Raw genomic sequence first — 20,041 nt, forward strand, 5'->3', positions numbered from 1 at the left:
ATTAAAACTCTACACAGTTCTCCTTACCAAATTTTAGCTGGCACAGCACTTAAATTCAGATTCAAAATGCCCTTAAAAAAAATTACATGTGTTAAATAAAGTGCCTGATAGCACACCTACATCTTGGAGAGTTTGCTCATCTGCAATACGTATAGGACTTTTCCGGTCAGGTGTCAAATAGACGTTTATAAAATGTCTTTATAAGATGTTTTTGATTTAGAATGCGTGTAAAACTGACATCTTTGAGACGTTCATCAGATGTTTGTACACATCAGATTCCTTCCAGATGAAGCGATCTTTGACAGACATCTTGCAGATGTATGTGCTATTTCCATTATATGTAAATTTCCATTAGAATTTATGTAATTTGAAATGTGTAGTCATTGAAAGCATTTAGTGCCAAAGCACGTAGGCTTCGTCTTGAAAAACTGGTCCTAGTGTATGTAGAAAACTGTAATTTGTATTTATTATAGCACAAAACTCAGAATATTAATTTATTCTTGATTTAGAGGATGCTCTTTATGAGAACTGAATTCAGACTGGCATTCAAATGAAATACAACAAATCATTGGACATGTACTCAATATCCATATCAATATTAACCTCATAAAAAATAAAAATATGAGATATGAGATATATTAGACCAAGCTTCCGTAGCCTTTTCAGTTATTTGTTTGGTTATATTAGATCTAAACTCACTAGTTTCAATATCACAAATGTGACTTGAGCATATTCTTTCTGCTCTCTGTTTGGCTATTTGTCGCAATTTTTCATCCAAATGTTTATCTGTTTCCTCAGACAGGAGCTCCTCATAGCGCGTCTTGAAGTATGGTTTTCCTTTGCAGATCTTGGAACAGCACTTCTTCAGACATTCATAGCTGGGGTGATTACAGATCTCACCACAGCATTTGGCATTTAAACACCGAAAAGAAAAACTGTCACAACATATCCCAATCTTGGTGTTTGATGTCAGCCACCATCCACAGAAACCAACAGCTATGCAGACGTAACCGTAAATCTGCAAAAGATGAGTGATGTTTAATCAGTTGTTTAATAATTATGCTTAAATCTTGAACTGAATGGCAGATTCAACTGTGAGCGCTTGTCTCACAAAGGAGATTAAATCGGTTTTCCTGTGCAGTGGTGGGAACTTCTGATTGTCATTCGTGCTGGGTCTCCAAACTCGGTCCTGCAGAGCCACTGTCCTGCAGAGTTTCGCTCCAACCCTAATTAAACACACCTGAACCACCTAAGGAACGAAGCCCCGCCTCTCCATTCACTCGATTGGACAATGGAAAAAAATTGATTTATTTTCATTTATTTTTTTCTACTTATGCAGTTCAGAGCGTGGCGCCTAGGTATGTTTATAAAAGTTCACATTGCTGTTGTAGGTGAAATATAACACGGATAACAATTAATATATATATATATATAATAATATATTTATAATATATTATATATATATATAGAATATATATATATATATATATATATATTTTATTTATTTATTTATTTTTTTTATTCTTTTTTTTTTTTTTTTACCAGGTTAAGTGTTGATTATTAGTAACTCAAACCTCTACCTAACCGTCGATTGCGCGCATCCGCCACGTTTGTAGTTTTTCTAACGCGTTTTTTATTCGTGTTTGTAGTTCTGGGTCGAATCCTTCGCCAAAGCGCAATGGATTGTGGGCAATTTTAGCCATTAGAGCAGGAATTCTCAAATCTGGACCTCGAGATCCACTTTCCTGCAGAGTTTAGCTCTAACCCTAATCAAATACACCTGAGCATATGCTAATAAATGCCAATCAATGTCTTTGGGATCATTAGAAAATCACAGGCAGGTAACTTTGATCAGGATTGGAGCTAAACTCTGCAGCGCAATGGACCTCCAGGGCAAGATTTGAGGAACCCTGCATTAGAGTGTGCACAGATCCACACTTCAAAAATCAATCTGAAATAGTAGACCATCTTCGACTTTTTATCATACTCATTTCAACATAATATGCTTTGGGACACACTTATTCTAATCTCACATTCTATTTAGGATGGATAGTATGAACATTGAAACGCAGGGTTCGACTCTGCAGGAAAGTAATGGAAGTTACCAGATCGGTGACGGGTAGGTTTCATTGCATCATTTTGAAACACCCATCAGTTTGAAAACACCCACAAAGTTAGAAACAGCCACTTTTGCTCTGCAGTATCAATCTCAGGAAATCAACTGGAGTAAAAATAAGTTAAATATGGCAATCAGCAGTTAAAACAAACTGCAAAAGTCCAAACATGATAATTTTTTATATCAGCCACTACTAATAGAAAACCGCCTAAGCTCTCTTCAACAAAGTAGGCTACTTACCTGTGACTTGTTTTTGTAGATTGTAATCATGCTCTTTTCTTGAAGAGTGAGATCTGAGTCCTTCTTGCATGGAATTTCAAGCAGTGTGTCATTATGTTTAGTTACCAAACAGAGAAAAAAGTCTCCATCTAAAAGAACAAATCCCCCCCAGAATAGAGCAATTCCAAAAAGCTGGAAGATTTGAGGACAAAGACCATGGCAACAGGCTGCACAATCTTTTGTTTTGGTTTGTTTCATTATTTTTAAAATAAAGAACAATATCAGAGGAATGAGCCCAAGGTAAATTACCACAATATAATGAAACTCGGGTGTGCAGGAGCACGAAAACTGAGAATTAAAGATGTACTGAAAAATGTAAATCATAATAAAAACTAGAAATACATTCGCAGCCTGTGACAGTATCACACGCATTTTGTCTGGAATATCAGAAAAAAGATGCGGCATTGTTGATCAGCTGAAGCTCAGATGCAGAGGTTCAAGACAAAAGGCTGTTTCCTCTCTCCTGAGTCCTTGAGGCAACTGTATACCGGTCAAGATGTCATTTCTCAGGATGGTTTTAAATGGTCTAGTTTTACCACAACAATAGGTTCCTCTTTGGAAGTTTGAAAGTAACATACAGATGTGAGAATTTGTTCCAAAAATGGTTTCAATATGAGCTTTTGAAAGATTTCATGGACAGCTCATGATATGTTGATTATGCAACTCCAACAACAGTGTATTCTTTCCTTTTTTTCTTTCTCTTTTTCTTTCTTTCTTTACAACAACGAATAAATGAATAAATTATTAACAGAATCAAAAATAAAAAGGAGATGAAATAACTATAAATACATATTAATTCCAGACTGTTTTGAAATATATGCTTATTTAAAATTTCCATTATGTATCCAGGTCAATCTCCCACTTTTCCTTAATATTATACAATTTCACAAAATAAATGTCCTGGAGTATTTCATAAATTTGTCCAGTTATTCAGTCATATACAATTAGATGTATTATGTGCATCAAAAGGGATATTGCCTTATTTGAACTTCCTCTTTCAACTAACTTTTGCAGATACATTTGCTGTAAATTAACAGATACTTGTACAATAACGATTTTGATACTACCCTGAAAAAATGGTTACTTAAATAAAGACTTATTTTCAAGCTCAGAAATTGTTAGTACATTTGAAAATAATAAAGAAATTAAAATTACATATTGGTTCAAATGAAGTAGAAAAAATGAAATAGTATATTCTTGTTAAATCTATTAATCGTTGCTTTAAAAACAACAACCAACACAATATTAACAACTTAAAACATAAAATTTACACTCTTAAACACTCAAAATCTTACCTTTTTCATTGTACATCTTATAAAGCCTTAGTCATTTAATTGCCCAAATCCAAAACACTGTCATTGGCATTCCATTACTCTTAAAAAAATCACCACATCATCCTCTGTTTCCATTAAACAAAAAACCCCATACTACATTTTTATCATCACTTAAAAAATCATACTACATTATAAACCATGTATACAATGATATTTTTTCCCCACAGAATATCACTGTGCTAAATAAATTCACTGACACAATCTTCATCCATTCTAAAAATTACTATCTGCTTTTGATCAGACTGATTTAATCATAACCTGAACTCTTGATAAACCAGTTACATGTACCTACATACACTATGTTCAGGCTCCGCTGTATATTTTTGTGAAAAGTGAAGACAGTCTGAGTAAGTCACCTGATGTCTAAGTTCAAGACCACAATTGCAAAATATGTTTTTTCCCCCCACATACATTACTGTGCCAGCATGTGTTTTCCAGCTGGTATATGATTTCACAGAATCATATCAATTTCCCAATAGAAACCTAATAATGTGTTTCTGTGGCTCAGTGGTAGAGCATTGCGCTAGCAGCGCAAAAGGTTGTGGGTTCAGTTCCCAGGGAGTGCACATACTGGTAAAAAAAATGCAAAAAAAAATCCATCTGTAAAAAACTTTTGATAAAAAATTCATAAAAATGAAGACAAATCCCATTATCACAAATACCATTATCAAATAAAAATTTCTCAAAATTATAAGGCATTTTTGCCTCCCTGAAGATGTTGTTTTTTTCTGAGTGACATACACAAAAAAAACAACTAAAAGACAAAAGAAAGTAGCAATCAAAATCAAAATACCGTTATATAGAAAAAGAAAACTTTCTGAATTTTTAGGGGGAAAAAACAATTTCATTTGGACATTCTCATGCTGATAAATAGCTGATAAAAAGGGGTAAGAAAAATTTGCGTGCTCAAGAGAAATTTTACATATCTGTCTTATTTGCATTTAAAGAGGTCAAATGATGCAATTTCAAGTTTTCCTTTCTCTTTGGAGTGTTAAAAGCTGTGCGTGCATAGATAAGATCTGTAAAGTTGCAAAGACTGAAGTCTTAAACCCAAAGAGATATTTTTATAAAAGTTAAGACTAACTTTTAGGGACCACGCCCCCTAAAATGTCACTATGTGTGAAGATTTGCATAACACCGCCCAAATGTTCACGCAAAGAAAGATGGCTTAACTTTAATTCTCGCCGCCGCCGCCATGTAGTGGAGATGCTGTGTTTCATTGTGAAAGCGAAACTTCTTTGTTTGGCCTTCCAAAAGAGGACACCAATAGAAATCAGTGGTTAAGTTGTATTTACAACATTGTTCCAGAACAGTTCAAACCAAATATTCAGATGTTTGCAGCATTTTACGGAGGACTGTTTCCCAAACCCAAGAGAGTTGTAATGGGTTTTATTGCTTTTGTCTCATTGTGCCAGGAGACGTCATCACAGTATGGTTAGAGGCGTAACATTTCCGTCACACGCTTGAGGTATTCAGCCAATCACAATTTTTCAATTTTTTTTTAAAACCTTAAACTACATAAACACATTTCATTACACCAAATACACAAAATAATGTTATTTTAAGCAATGTCATATGACCCCTTTAATATCTCAGGACAAGATAGGAGGAAAATTATTTTTGTGGATATTCCCCAACATGTTAGCTGTATTTGTTTTATTGTTTGTGGTAATAGCATAAAGTATCCAAAAGTTACAGCATTTTGGAACAAAAGATACCTTTTTGTTTAGCCCTTGACTCCCTGAAGGCATTTTAAAAATGGATGTTTTCTGAGAGACATACACAAAAATAATGACACATGACTCCAAAATCATAGCGAGGAGAATCAAAAAGTATATTTTTAGCCATTCTTATGCTGAAAAATAGGTTCAAAATGTAAGAACAAAAACAAAAATCAAAATAAAATCAAAAATCACATTAAACATAACAAAAAATAAATAAATCAAGAAAGAAATAAAGCAGAAGAACGTTTCTTTTTTTGGTGATGTTAACCAACATGTGTGCTGTATCTGAATTAAATTTTGTGGTGGTAATCAAAAGTTACAGCATTTAGAACCAAGGTAGCCTATTTCTTAGCCCTTGACATTTTGAAATTATTGTTTTCTGAGTGACATAGAAGTAATGCCTCGCTCAAGTTTAGTCAAAGCCCCAAACAATTATACTTGTTTTATTCTACTCAGTGAGACCTTTCAAATGACATATGACACATGACTATCTGAGCTGTATGATGTTTTTGACATATTAGAGTACATGGCACAAAAAAATTTCATAAATTCTGAAAATATTTTTTTCTATTTATCAGTAAATAACTCAGCATTACTTAGGAGTTAATCAAAGTGGCATTGTATATTCATTGTACAGTTCAGACTCTAAGCTTTCAAATGATATTTATTTTATTGTTGATCAAGGCAGTGGTTTGAAAAAATATGATTTGTAATTTTTTCATGGGGGGGGCACACTCCATTTTAGTGAGACTACACAGCACTCATTAAGAGGTGATCAAAATATTTACATTTTATTACATTAAAAAGCTGAGTTTATAAGCTTTAAAATGATACCTGGGTTATTCCATTCACTGGTTGCTTAGTTTAAAGGGTTAAACACACAAGTGTCACACTATTCACTAACTTGACACATAGCTCTAATAAGACAACATTTAGAAAGAAATGTGTATTGTATTACCCCCCCGCCCCCCCAAAGTAAAATATGCAGATGTGTGCATACATTTTAACATTATATTTCATTATCAAGTACATAGGCCTGACTAGATCAAAGATTTTAATGTAAAAATAGATGTTTGTTCAGTTGACACTGATGCATTTTTGCATTCCACTACACTGCTTTTTAATTGTTTTATATGTAAATTAAAAACAACAACAAAAACAGAATAAATAAACAATAAAACCATAATGCTGTAGGGGTAGATCCACACACATAACTGGTTTATAGACATAATTCACATATCACTGATTAACACATACATACACATGCATGTTAGGCACATTCCCTTTTAATAAGGAGAGCATGGGTTCAAGGCAAATGAAGTTTAATTTTATAAAGCAGTTTTTTCAACATCTAATGCATTAGCAGCATGTTTTTAAGATGGAAATTAAAAAAGTTTTAAAATCACATATCAAGACCCTCTAGGCTTCTGTAAATCTTTTTCCCATAAACAGATATTTCACCCAAAAATGAAAATTTTGCCATATTTTACTCACCCTCAAGTTGTAAAACCTGTATGAATTTGTTTCTTCTGTTGAACACAAAATAAGATATTTTGAAGAAACATTGGTATCCAAACAGTTGATGATTGACTTCCATTTTTTTTCCTACTATGGAAGTTAATGGCCATCAACTGTTTGGTTACCAACATTCTTCAAAATATCTTCCTTTGTGTTCAGCAGAAGAAAGAAACTTGTTTGTGTTTAGTGTTCCCTATTTATTATTTAGGTGAAAAGGTAAATTCTGTCAAGCTGTGTGTTATCAAGAGTGCCAGAACACACCTCTCAGAGGTAATATTGACACAGGGAGGAGGTGCTGATCTCTTTCCCTGGAAGTAAAGTTTGAAACTAGTCTGAGGATTAGAAAGCACTCATCCATCTTAGTCTGTTGGATTTATTATGACATCTACAGAGAGATGCTCGGTTTACTGATCAGAGTGATACAAAACGCCCCCCATTCGATGATTCATCAAAGATACTTGCTTAAAAGTAGGGACAAGGTCACCAGAATGGCTTCTATTGGACAAAATAATCTTGGGAAGGGTAAAAAAAAAACTTTTTCAAACAATTTCATCTTCAGGCTGAAAATTACAGTATGTATAAGGAGTCAATATTGAATATTGTTCATAAATTGTCTTTTGCAGTATGATTTTTCTTATAGTAGTAATTTCTGGACTCATCATTTTCATATTGGCTATTGCATTTTCAGGTTAGTAAAGGATTCTGTTCTAAAAGTGCATTTGGACTTTTGATGTATTAACTAAACACCTGTGTGCATGTTTGTTTCCTAGTTTCCCAAGGTATAGTTGAGAGCAGAAGTCCCTCTACTGTGGGGAACCTTGCGGAGGATGTGGTCCTGGATTGCAGGTCACTTACAAACAGCAGCACAGTGATGTGTCAATTACTTGAATTACTTGGCTGAAAGATGCTCTCAGTGGGGTGGTCTATGAATACAAGAACAAAGCAGCCCAGCTTCAGGGGCAGAACACACAGTTCCAAAACAGGGCTCAACTGTTCTCAGATGCTATATCAATGGGCAACGCTTCCCTACTGCTGAGAAATGTGAAGCTGGAGGATGAGGGTGTGTATCGCTGCTCTGTCAATGCACCAAAAGTCTCAGGGACTACCAGTGTTAACCTTAGAGTGGCTGGTAAATACATTTTTTATTCATTTATTTCAAAGTGAACTAATGTTTCAAATCAGAGAATATATTTCTGCTTTATACCTCAGATACACCAGTAGGTGGAGACAAATTACTTTTTTTATAAGTGAGTCACTGACTCTTTAACTTTAATTAATTCAGGAACTACACAAATGACTGGCTACATCTGAAATCGCATACTTCCCTTCTATATATAGTAGGTGAAAAACAGGCATGTGAACAGAATAGTATGTCTGAATTCACAATATTCATAAAACAGTAGACAAAAAGTCCCTGAATGACGTACTATTCTTGCTAGATTCAATAGTGTGCAAAACAGTGGACACTTTCACTATCCCATGAGGCCACAAGAGAATAATTATGAATCTCCTGCTGCAGTGCCTATGAACTCCACCAGAGGGCTCTCTTGGCACGCTATCCCAGACTACATTTCCCATAATCCTTTGCCGGACTCATCATCACACATCGCCTTCACCTGTATCTCATTACCTCATCAGCCTCACTCTATTTAAAGCCTGATTATACACCCATATTGCTCAGTATTATCATACAATAACATCTTATTACCTCCCTTCTCTCTGGGTTCTGCCTTGCCCCGCCCCGAGCCGAGCTTGGACTGTTTCTTTTTATCTGTTTGTTTGCTACCTGTCCTGACCTTCGCCTGTTTTTGGATTACTCTTGTCTCATCCTGGATTATACCTGTTTGCTGTTGATTGACTCTGCCTGTTCGACCACTCTTGTAAATAAAGCCTGCACTTGGATTCTCAACCCCGTTGTCACGCCTGCCATGTTACAATGACAAAAGTAGTACATTCAGATTGCATCCATACTATACAGAACATATTTTTTAATGGTCGTTAATTTATTACCTATTCAAAAGAAGTATGTACACAGGGAGTATGTGATTTGAGACAGAGCCACTGTCTGTTCAAATGATTCACTGAATCATTCACTCAAACAATTGATTCAAATCTCTGGTTTATTCAGGAACTAAACATTTCATTGTGTTGAATTATTGACTCAAACAGTTTGTTCAAAACCCTGATTCATTCTGGAACTAAAGTTCTTGAGTGAGTCCCTGAATCATTGACTTAAACAATTTGTTTAAAACTCTGATTCATTCAGAATTATCTGGTCATATGTGCTTTTCACTCAAATCTCTGTGTTATTTGCAGCTTTCTCAGCTCCCACATTTACTCAACGGTCAGATGGGTCTCTATTTGCTCAGGCTAACAAATGGTTTCCCCAACCAGAGGTTAGCTGGTTGAGTCAGAGTGGGCAGCTTTTAAACAGCAGCACCCAGTTTATCAAAAACACTGCAGGAATCATGCGAGTTGCTAGTGTCCTCGAAGACACAGTAAAGGAAAATGACACCTACACCTGTCTTATCCAGAACAGCCTTGTGAAAGCTATCTCAGAGGCAACTGTATCAGGTAAAATAGTGATGTTGACAGAAAAAAAAATGTAAAGATGAAATAAATTACTAAGCAGAACTCATAATCATATTATTTAGCATGACACATGCAGTGGACTATGTAGAGCAAGTAATGAGTTACAAACACAGCATAAAAACACTATCTTTCGGTTATAAGTAAATGTTGTTTTCTTTATGATTATCCTCAGCAAACGTGACAAACTTTCAACAAAATGGTGACGGACGTTGAGGACAAGTACTTCATATTCAGTGCTGCATCTACAAAAGTGTCATCCTTGCAACTTCTGTTCACAGTCATCCTTGTTCTCTCTGCAATCCAGTAGATGCCGTATCCAGTTTAAAAAAAAGTTGTACTTCTAACCAGAGATTGTTAATGCAAAATATTTTTTTTAAAATTAAAACAAGAATATAATCTCTATTTGGTTATTCCAAATATAATATTGAATTTAATCAACTTTCTCCAATGAATGGTGATGGTCAAGCCCACCATGATTTTCTTAAGCCAGTCATGTTTGTCATTCAAAACCAGGGGTGCCCAAACTCGGTCCTAGAAGGCCGGTGTCCTGCAGAGTTTAGTTCCAACTTGCCTCAAGACACCTGGTAGGAAGTTTTTAGTATGGCTAGTAAGAGCTTGATTAGCTGGTTCATGTGTGTCTTATTGGGGTTGGAGCTAAACTCTGGAGGACACCGGCCCTCCAGGACGGAGTTTGGGCACCCCTGTCCTAAACAATAATGACGTTGTCCATCATAAAGAATATATATATATATATATAATTATTATTATTATTATTATTATTATGATGATGATGATGCTTAAACCTAGATATTATGGACATAAATTCAGCTTTAAAAAATATATGCGTTCAAAATATTCAGTGCATATGAAACTTTGGTTATTGATAATTTATCAGCTGCCCTGGAAACATCTGATATTATTTACTATAGACTATGTTTAACCTGCTATTATCTGAAACTGTTCATGTAAAATATTTGCAGTACCAATAAATATTCTGTTCTTATGTCAACAAGTTTTGAATTTCCATGACACTTTTTACACAAATTATCATGTTAATTTCAATATTCAATCAGTAAATATTATTGCATTATTAAAATCAGTAGTTGAATCCATTTATATTATAAAATGGACCTGAGTTAACAATTAATCTAACGTAATGATTAACGTAAAGATGAATAAATATTATAACAAATTTGTTGGTGTTAGTTACAGCATTAGGCTAATTAACGTAGACTAATGGGACCTTATTGTAAAGTATTGGTGATAACAAAAGACCAGATATTTAATAGCTGACTAACCAATACAATGTAACAATACATGTTAGGCCAAAAACCTGTTGGTGATTGCAGGCGTGGACAAGAAGTAAGAAACAATGGTTTCCACCACAGAACTACAAAAAGACAAAGGGAACTGGAGTGAGCAGTAAACACCTTCATATAATATGAAAACCTCATCAGTTATTCATCAGGAGTTTGAAAAGAAGTGTGTGTGTGTGTGTAATGTGGTGTTGTGTGTGTGTGTGTGTGTGTGTGGGGGATGTGTAGTTTTCTCACAAGGTAACAGCAAGAGCGTCATCAGGCGACTATGAAGATGGCATTCTAAGCAACAGTGAGCAGACACATGAGGTACCAATATTTGGGCTCCATGGATGATAACTTTTTATACTATCTGGCAGATTTGCTGCTCAGAAGAACTTGACTTGCTGTCTTTTAATCGCTCTTCTATCAGGGAAGAAAGCAGAGCTGAAGTCCTACATCATTGAGCTCAGTAAAAGAGTTCTCCTCTCTGGTCCCAGTTCACAAGTTTTGTCGCCATTGAAGAGAGGGTGATGATTACTGCTAATTCAAAGATTATGTGTCAGAACATTTCTTGAAACAGATATTTACTAAAAATAAATTAATGACAAAAATATTTTATTTTTACAATACTATTTATTTACAAATCCACAGCAAAAAGCCTTATGCCTAAAATGTCAGTTTATTAAAATATTGATAATAAAAATATATTATTTCAACCAAAATCTTAATGAACATATATATTAATAAATTAAATATAATAAAACTTAAAACAGAATAAAAGTGACCATCTGTGCACATTGAGAATTGGAATTTTCTGACTTGTGACACTAAATGGTCAAAAGGGAAGGAACAAGGGAAATGTTATCTATCAATGCTGATTATGAAAACAATAGCAATATTGTCTGATGTATTAGCCTTTGACGATGTCACTCAAACTTCTACTAAAGTGTGATATATAAAAATTAAACTGAATGACTTCTGTAACCTCAGTTGCTCTTTGCAGGAACAGAATGAGCTTGGACAGTGGATTCACAGAATCAGTCCATAAAAATCATATCAGAGGAGGATGTGGATATTTTGCCTATATGGACTGGACTGAAGGAGAGGACTGGTGGCTGCAGATATTATTGGTGCCTGAAGAGGATGTAATGGGTAACAACAAAATGGTCTATTACAACTGTTGTCATATAAATGTCAGCACCATGTAATGTATCATAACAATGCATTTAATATTTAGTTTTTTCAGATGGAAATCAGAAGAATTGTCCAGTAGTACAGCTCCTCGTATCGTGATTTGGATATGGATTGCATGGAAGAAAGAATGCATTTGGAATGAAATATCTAATGAAATGATCATTGCGAAATGGAGGATCATGAGGGATCTAGTAATTATTTTGATAGAAAGGTCCCCCCCCCCAGCTCCCCCTGACCCTCAGCTAATATCCAGATCTCATGCTTCTTGCTACAGTACCATCCAGAGTCCTTCTCATTCTAAGAGTAGCAATGACGTTTTCATAGGCTCACACAGGGATTTTGCACATTTGGATGTGTTTGATATTACCGTTCCAAAGCCTCATTGTTATGCCACCGCAATTGACCTCTCTGGTACATCTGTCTCCAAGGCTTCCCCGTCGCCGGGGCTGCCCCTCTGACTGTTAGGAGCCCTCAAGTCTATTTCTTCCTCCATGAGTGGACTCTCCTGATTCTACTAATGTTGCGTTCACACAGCCCATGTTCACGACCCCCCTGCCACCTCCTCCTCCTCCTCCAAGCCTGATGGCTGCTGTCCCTGCATTCTCTTCTCAGTCGCTCTTTCCCCCTACCATTTAGTTACTGCAGTAGTACCCCTAGACTTTGAGTGAGTCTGTGAGTTTGTGTTCCTCATCATCTGGAGATTTCTTTGAAAGCATCTCCTCAACACAACAAAAGCACACACCAGCAACAAAGAAGTGCTGCGAGGTTTGCAAATACAACTACAACAGACAATGTCTGAGGTCTATTAGTTCGGCACCCATGGTAAGTTGGACTCTGATTGATGGAGGTTCCCTCTGTGATCATTGTTCAGATGGATTAAAACATCTTTTCTATCCTTTGTGTACATTTCTCATGAAGCTGCAGACAGTTCACTTTTGAGTCTGATGCTATCAATATAGAAGGAAAATCGAAAAGAGGAAAGAAAACCCAAGCTTGGCACGACATTTCGCAACCCAACCTCATGACACCTGCCAAAAACTGAGAGAAAATCTGACACAGTGGGCCTGGATGAGCTGTTTGAAAACTTCAGCATGAGGTTTTTACATAGATTGATTTAAAACACTAGATTATTTACAGTATGTAAATGTGTGAAGGGAATATGAAACATATGCGTGTGTTTGGATACAGGATGGATACTGGGAGGCACTGACAGGCTGAGCAGCTTCTCAACCTGGACGTAGACTTTTTTGCTAATGTCTTCCTAAAGAGAGAAAGGCATCCGTTCTTTTGTAAGATTTTTTCATGCCTGTTGCTGGTCTGGTACGTATTGCAGCTTATTCTCAACAAAAACCACCCACTTAGACAGCAGAGAGACATCTGATTGACACTGTTGAAGCCAATCAATCCACAGTTTGTTCATATTTGCCATTTTAGCTGCCATATGTACCTTGTGAACACACCTGTTTCCAGACAGACTGATGAGGAAAAACACCTGTTGCCTTTATTGTGTAACACAATCCAATCATAGTAGCGCTTACCCTAGACTGAGAAAGTGCTTTCCAGTTTAAAAGTGCAATATGCAATCAGGCTGAATCTGAATATAGTTTAAAATTATCCTAATCTGTTTCTCAGACAAAGTTTGTCAGTGAGAATCAGTTAATCAGTCACATGTTTTGGTCTGTCAGGTGTGAAGCCTCATGCTGACATTCTGAGGCTGGTGGCGACTCTGCTGGTGCTGCAGCTGAATCCGGGTGAAAGAAGCTGGCAGTCGGGACAGCTGCTCGAGTCTCTCCTCCCGGCTGAAAAGAGTCCCAGGAGCCCAGGTACCAGCACACGTCCGCATGCAGCGCCGTGATTTGTTACTCTTGTATATTTGGGGATCCATGGCTTTCTACTCTTCTCCATTCAGACCGATGTACTGGGAAGCAGTGAAGAGGGCCGTGGACTGGGCCTGACCGGACAGACAGACAGTATCCGTGTGTGTGCAGCCAGGCTGGAGATCGGCTGGGATTGGAATCAAATCTACACGTCAAACTACTGGGCTGTGATTTCTCCACACCCATATTCCCCACTCAAACCTGTTCTGCACAGAATATACTTTCCCACCCCTATATTTATCATAATTAATTTTATTACAAAACCCCATGAACACAGAATATACTTTCCCACCCCTATATTTATCACCATGAACACTGCAGAATATCAGTTATATAACATTACAGAGTATACTTTCCCACCCCTTACATTTATCAAACAGAAAAAATCATATATAAAGATAATAAAATATCATTCACCCAATGTAAAAAAAAAATATAATATAAATTTTTTTTTTTTAAAATAAAAATATATCTAAAAATAAATTTATTAGTTTCAAAATTACCTATTTTTTTCTCAGTCATCATTATATAACATTCCGCTTTAATCTATCTATTTACAAAATTGCCTAAAAGGGGACCACACCTTTTTAAAAAAAAAAAAAGGGGGATCTGCTTTACCTCTTACTCTGCATGTTAATTTTTCAAGAGCAAAAGGTTATCAGACATTTCTTTAAGCCATTGTGAAAGAACAGGTCTTTGGATGTTTTTCCCATACTGAAGCAATAAACACATTTAGCTTATATTAAACTGAAACCTATTAAACTTCTTTTTACTTGCATTTACTGACATACTTTCAGGGTATAATTATGTAATAAACAAAGCTTTGATTCCAAAAGAATATTTTCTCCAGTCATTTCACAGACCACACCAAGAACCTCCTTCCAGAACATTTGCAGCTCCCTACACTCTTACATACAATGAAACAATGTACCAATTTCATCTTTAACACTTTTGTACAGCTATCCGGAATGTTAGAATTAATTCCTATGTAATTTGGCAGACAGGGGGTAATGTCTGTCCATTGTCCTCATCATCCATTTGTATTGTAGTATTCATACACCGTATTAAATACACCTATTAATAGATTGGGTTTGAGCTGAAAGACAGGCAATACTCTCATTCCTCCACAGTGATATCCACCTGAAAGTCCCCTTTCCATGCTGAAAGATATGATTGGGAGACTTCCTTTAGTCCAGATAGTAATGCCTTATAAAACAAGGATACCATTCCTCTATCTTTCATGTGATTTAAAGTAATTTGTTCTAAAAACTAGAGTGTTGGGGTTCTGAATAGGTTTTTAATTCTTGAATATATATATAACTTCTAATTTGAAGGTATTTAAAAATGTGTTTTTGTGTAAGATTATGTTTTGTAACCTCTGAAAGGTCATGAGTGTACCTCCTTCATATAAGTTTTGTACCAACCATAATCAATCCATCCACCAGCCATTAAACCCCATATAATTTCTTCCAGGGATAAAATAGTTATTGCCCTATACCATTGGTGAGAAGGGACAGATGGATATTGTCTCCTCCAAAAATGAATGGGCTCATGCCAAAAACTGATTTTTTAAGTACTTTAACTTCTGCAGAGTATATATATGATTGTAAGGGGAGTGACAATGACAATTCTTCTTTCTCAATATCAACCCAGGTAGTGGAAGAGGAATAGATTGAAAAAGGTATAGAAATTTAGGTAAGAGTCGACATTTTAATTATGCTTATACGTCCCGCTAAGGAAATAGGCATTGTGCTCCACTTGTCCAAAGATTCCATAACTCCCTTCAGCAAAGGATCATAATTAGAGGGAACTATATTATTTATATTAGGTGTAATTTTAAATCCCTAAATAAGAAAAACCAACAGATTCACTGGTAAATTGTGTATGACTCAAGGGGCATTTTCTCTCTTGTTCATTTAGTAATAACAGAATACTTTTACTGTTATTGATTTTATAGGTAGAGATTCTTCCAAATTTCCCCCATAATATTTATAAGTGCAGGAATGGAGTTCTTCAAATTTTTTAGAAAATAGAACAATGTCATCTGCGAACAGATATATACGATGGATCCCTCTCTCCTATCGCCATACCCTTTATGTCTGGACTTTTTTCTAATAGTCATGGCCAGGGGTTCAATTGAAAATAAAAACAATAAAGGTCATACGGGCATCCTTGCCTCGTACCTTTAGCCAAGTTAAATAGCTTTGTAATAGTATTATTTGTTATGACTTGAGCTCTTGGTTCATTGTATAAAAAGTTTAAGCCATTTTAAATATTTTATTCCTAATCCAAAGCGTCTAAGCATATTAAACAGATAATTCCACTCAATTCTGTCAAATGCTTTTTCAGCATCTAAAGACAGAATTGCATGGTCTTTAGCATTTTGGTTTTTATATAGTACGTTTAGGACTCTATGAGTATTATTAAAGGCCTGCCTACCAAGAACAAATCCATTTTGATCGTCCATTATTATTTTTGGTATATGAATTTCTATCCTTTTACCTAAGGCTTTACATAATATTTTTGTATCGCAGGACATGAGAGAGATAGGCCGATAAATGCTCGTCTGTTGGGGATTTGCCCGGTTTTAACACAAGAGGAATTAGTGCTGACCTTAGTGAGAAGGTGGGGCATCAAACTTTTAGAAAAAGTTTTATAGATCTCAACTGGCAAGCCATCAGGCCCTGGTGCCTTTCCACTACTCATACTTTGTACTGCAATCCAACAGTTCTTCGAAACTTTAACTGTTTCCAGATCTAATTTTGCATCTTCTGCCAATTGGGGAAATTCAAGTTCATCAAAAAAAAATATTTGTTCAACTAATGTATCTGAACATTCAGAATTATATAATTTTCCGTAACATGATTTAAAAGCATTGTTGAATTCCAATGGATCCATCAATGTTTGTCCATCATCTAGTAAAATAGAATTTATAGCCCTACTTGTTTGCATCTTTTTTATTCTCCAAGCCAATAGCTTTCCAGGTTGCTCACCTTCATCATAGTAGGACTGTTAAACCACATCAAGTTTGTGGCTATTTTATTACTAGTCAGCTCGTTGTATAGTGCTTTTAATGAAAGAAGCTTTTTTTTTTTTTTTTTTGTTTTCGGGGTCATTATTCTCAAAAAGTTGTATTTCCAATTCTTTAATTTGTTTATCAAGATCTCCCAATTTTTTTTATAATATTCTTGGATTTGCCTCTTGTGTAGCTCATTATTTCACCTCTTATATAAGCCTTAAAGGCTTCCCACTTTGTTGAAGCAATTGTTGATGATCTGTATTAACACTAAAATATTCCTCTATTCTTTATCCATGGAGTCTACTAATTTAGAACTTTGGAGCCAGCTTGTCTGGAATCTAAATCTAAATGGAGTAGGTTTTAAGCTACTAAACTGTATCGTGAGTGAAACTGAAGCATGGTCAGACAGTAAAATACTATCATACCATATTCTATTTTAGACAGCAGAGAGCTAGAGACAAGAAGTAATCAATCCTTGAGTAAGTTTTATGGGTATTTGAAAAACATGAGTATTCTCTTTTATTAGAATTCAAATGTCTCCAGACCTCTGTTAAATTTAAATCTAATTGTCCTGAATATGTTGATATTGTATAAAAAAAAGGAATGCTGTCTACGCATGTAGAACGATTAAGTTGTATATCCAATACACAATTAAAATCTCCTCAAATTACAAATTGTCCTGAATATGTTGATATTGTATAAAAAAAAGGTTTAGATAGAAAGAGGGATCATCTTCTTTGGAAGCATATATACTTATTAGGGTTACTTGTGTGTTCACAATTAATCCATTAAGAATTATGAATCTACTCTGTGGATCAATATATAGTTTGTGCATCTGAAAGGGAACTGATTTATGGATAAGTATCATAACTCCTCGAGTATGAGAGGTATATGGGGCAGAGAAAACCTGCCCAGGCCACCTTTTTGAAACTCGACTTGTGTCTTCTTATGAGTTTCTTGTAGAAATAATATATTAACCTTCAGTTGCTTAATCCTATCTAATAACTGTTTCAATTTGACTAGTTTATTCAATCCCCTTACATTCCAACTACTAACTTTTAACTCTAACATAAATGTTTAAGCTTAAATTGAGTAGAATAAGGAAAAAAAAAGAAGAAAAAAAAACACCATTTAAACTGTGCATTTCCCTGAACAAACTGCACAAATGGAACATCCATTTCAAACTTTGGTTATGGAAAACAACAGATCCACAATATGTGGAGCAACACTATACACTCAAAAAAATCTTGGGTTATTTTTTTAACCCAAATGCTGGGTTGAGCCTTTTTTCGGCATTTTTTTGGGTTATTTTTTCTGTGTTTGGGTAGTTTTTGTGTTACTCAGCTCCTGGGTCAAATGTAAACAACCCAGTGTTTGGGTTGTTTTGCAGCTCCTGGATCAAATGTAACAACCCAATGTTTGGGTAGTTTTTGTACTATTACTCAGATCTTGGGTCAGACTTAACCCAGCGGTTGAGTTATTTTTCGCGGGGATTTTGCTTCTCTTTGGACGAGAGAGCAGTTCTTAGCGCCATCGAATTGATGTATTCGTCGTTAAAATACAGGTTTGTATACATTTTATTTTATCTATAAAATCATTACTGTGCTGAATATCGTTAAATTTTATGCAGAGCAACACGGCGCGCGGTATGAATCACCTTTAAGTATCGCAGTCTTTTCGCGTTATGGAAAAGCGTGATGCTTTGCATAAAATAAACGATTTTATTCGTAAAGATACAGAATACAAATACTTTGTATGTTAAAATATTTCCTCAAAGCAGTTTACTGTTTGTTTTTGGGCAGGTTATTAAGGCAGTCATAGTATATTTCGGCTGTGACTGAAACGCAGGGCTGGCGGGCCTCAAGCGTGAGCAGTTCCCCGCCGAACACGACTCTAGCTCGGGCACGAGAACCAGCGCTGCGCGGCGCAGTTATGGTGAAAACAGAATAACATAGACTGGTTGATAACACGTAAATTACTTCGTTTAATGTTTAATTTTTACTTTAAATGTTTGTTAAACAAGGTTAAATTTGGGCAATATGTATAGCCTATTAAAAAACGATATAAGCAATGCTGTAAATGATAATTAAGGAGAATAAAGGAAGTTATCATGCAAACCAGTGGTTGTGTGGAGTATGTTAGAAAAAGTTTAGAGGATTTAAGTTAATCTGTAAACATTATTTAATGTATGATGTTAAAAAATAAGCTAGTAATATAGTAAAAATGAATAAACCATAGCTGGGTTAAATCAACTCCATTATGCTGGGTTAAATAAACAACCCAATTTGCTGGGTAAAATTAACCCAAGATGGGTTCTGTCCTATTTTACCCAGCCCTTGGGTTAATAACAACCCAAATTGGGTTGTTTTTAACCCAGTGTTTTTTAGAGTGGTAAATTTGTAATCAAATTGTAGCTAAAACGCTACAAATAAATACGAATTAACCAAAAGCTTTACCCTTATTATTAAGGAAAAACGACATAAAGAAATCTAAAAATTTCCAAATCTGTACCTGTACAGTATCCGAAAAAATTATAACAGCCAGGTTTAGTCTTCAATTAAGGGGGGTCAAAACTAGTAGGCCTAATGTCAGAAGTTGTCCTTTTGAAAAAGAAGCAAAAAGGGAACTAGCACATTAGTTCGAAACATTTATCAAATTAGTTTTCATTTACGTGATTATTTTCAGCCCTTGAATTAAGTCCTCCCGCTTCTGAGACAGTCTTGAAGATATGCCTTTGTCTGCATGGGTCACTATCAAGTGAGCAGGATAGAGCATTCCGTACCTGATGTACATGGATCTCAGCTGGGTTGTTACTCCATCGAAGGAGCGCTAGCGTTGACGGGTCTCCGCCTTCACACTGGCAGTTGAAATCAGCTTTGTAAAACGCAATACGCTCCCAGTGGACGTCGTACTACACCGCTGAAAAAGCGTCGGAAAGCTTCGGAAAGCGACGTAGAAACAAAAATGGCGGAGAGATTAGACCGATTGATCTTGTCAGTCTATCTGAATCTGCAATTCTCTATGATCTCTCTGATGAGGGTTATAGAGACATCAATCGGAAGGCTGCTGCGTGGAGGAAAGTTGCCCAGG

At 35.6% G+C, this 20,041-nt stretch overlaps 1 long non-coding RNA gene and 1 pseudogene across 1 annotated transcript in view; one reads left to right on the forward strand and one right to left on the reverse strand.

The window, feature by feature from the left end:
• The window catches only part of LOC122146101, a 21,374-nt gene extending 1,565 nt beyond the window's left edge, over positions 1–19,809 (reverse strand). Inside the window, exon 1 of the long non-coding RNA XR_006160787.1 lies at positions 19,734–19,809. This is a non-coding gene — a long non-coding RNA (uncharacterized LOC122146101). The remainder of the gene's footprint in view (positions 1–19,733) is intronic.
• Positions 7,460–10,373, forward strand: LOC109096306 (annotated as a pseudogene).
• Positions 19,810–20,041: the final 232 nt, after the last annotated feature.

The sequence above is a fragment of the Cyprinus carpio genome, chromosome A9 (assembly GCF_018340385.1).
Source record: "Cyprinus carpio isolate SPL01 chromosome A9, ASM1834038v1, whole genome shotgun sequence".
Taxonomy (NCBI): Eukaryota; Metazoa; Chordata; class Actinopteri; order Cypriniformes; family Cyprinidae; genus Cyprinus; species Cyprinus carpio.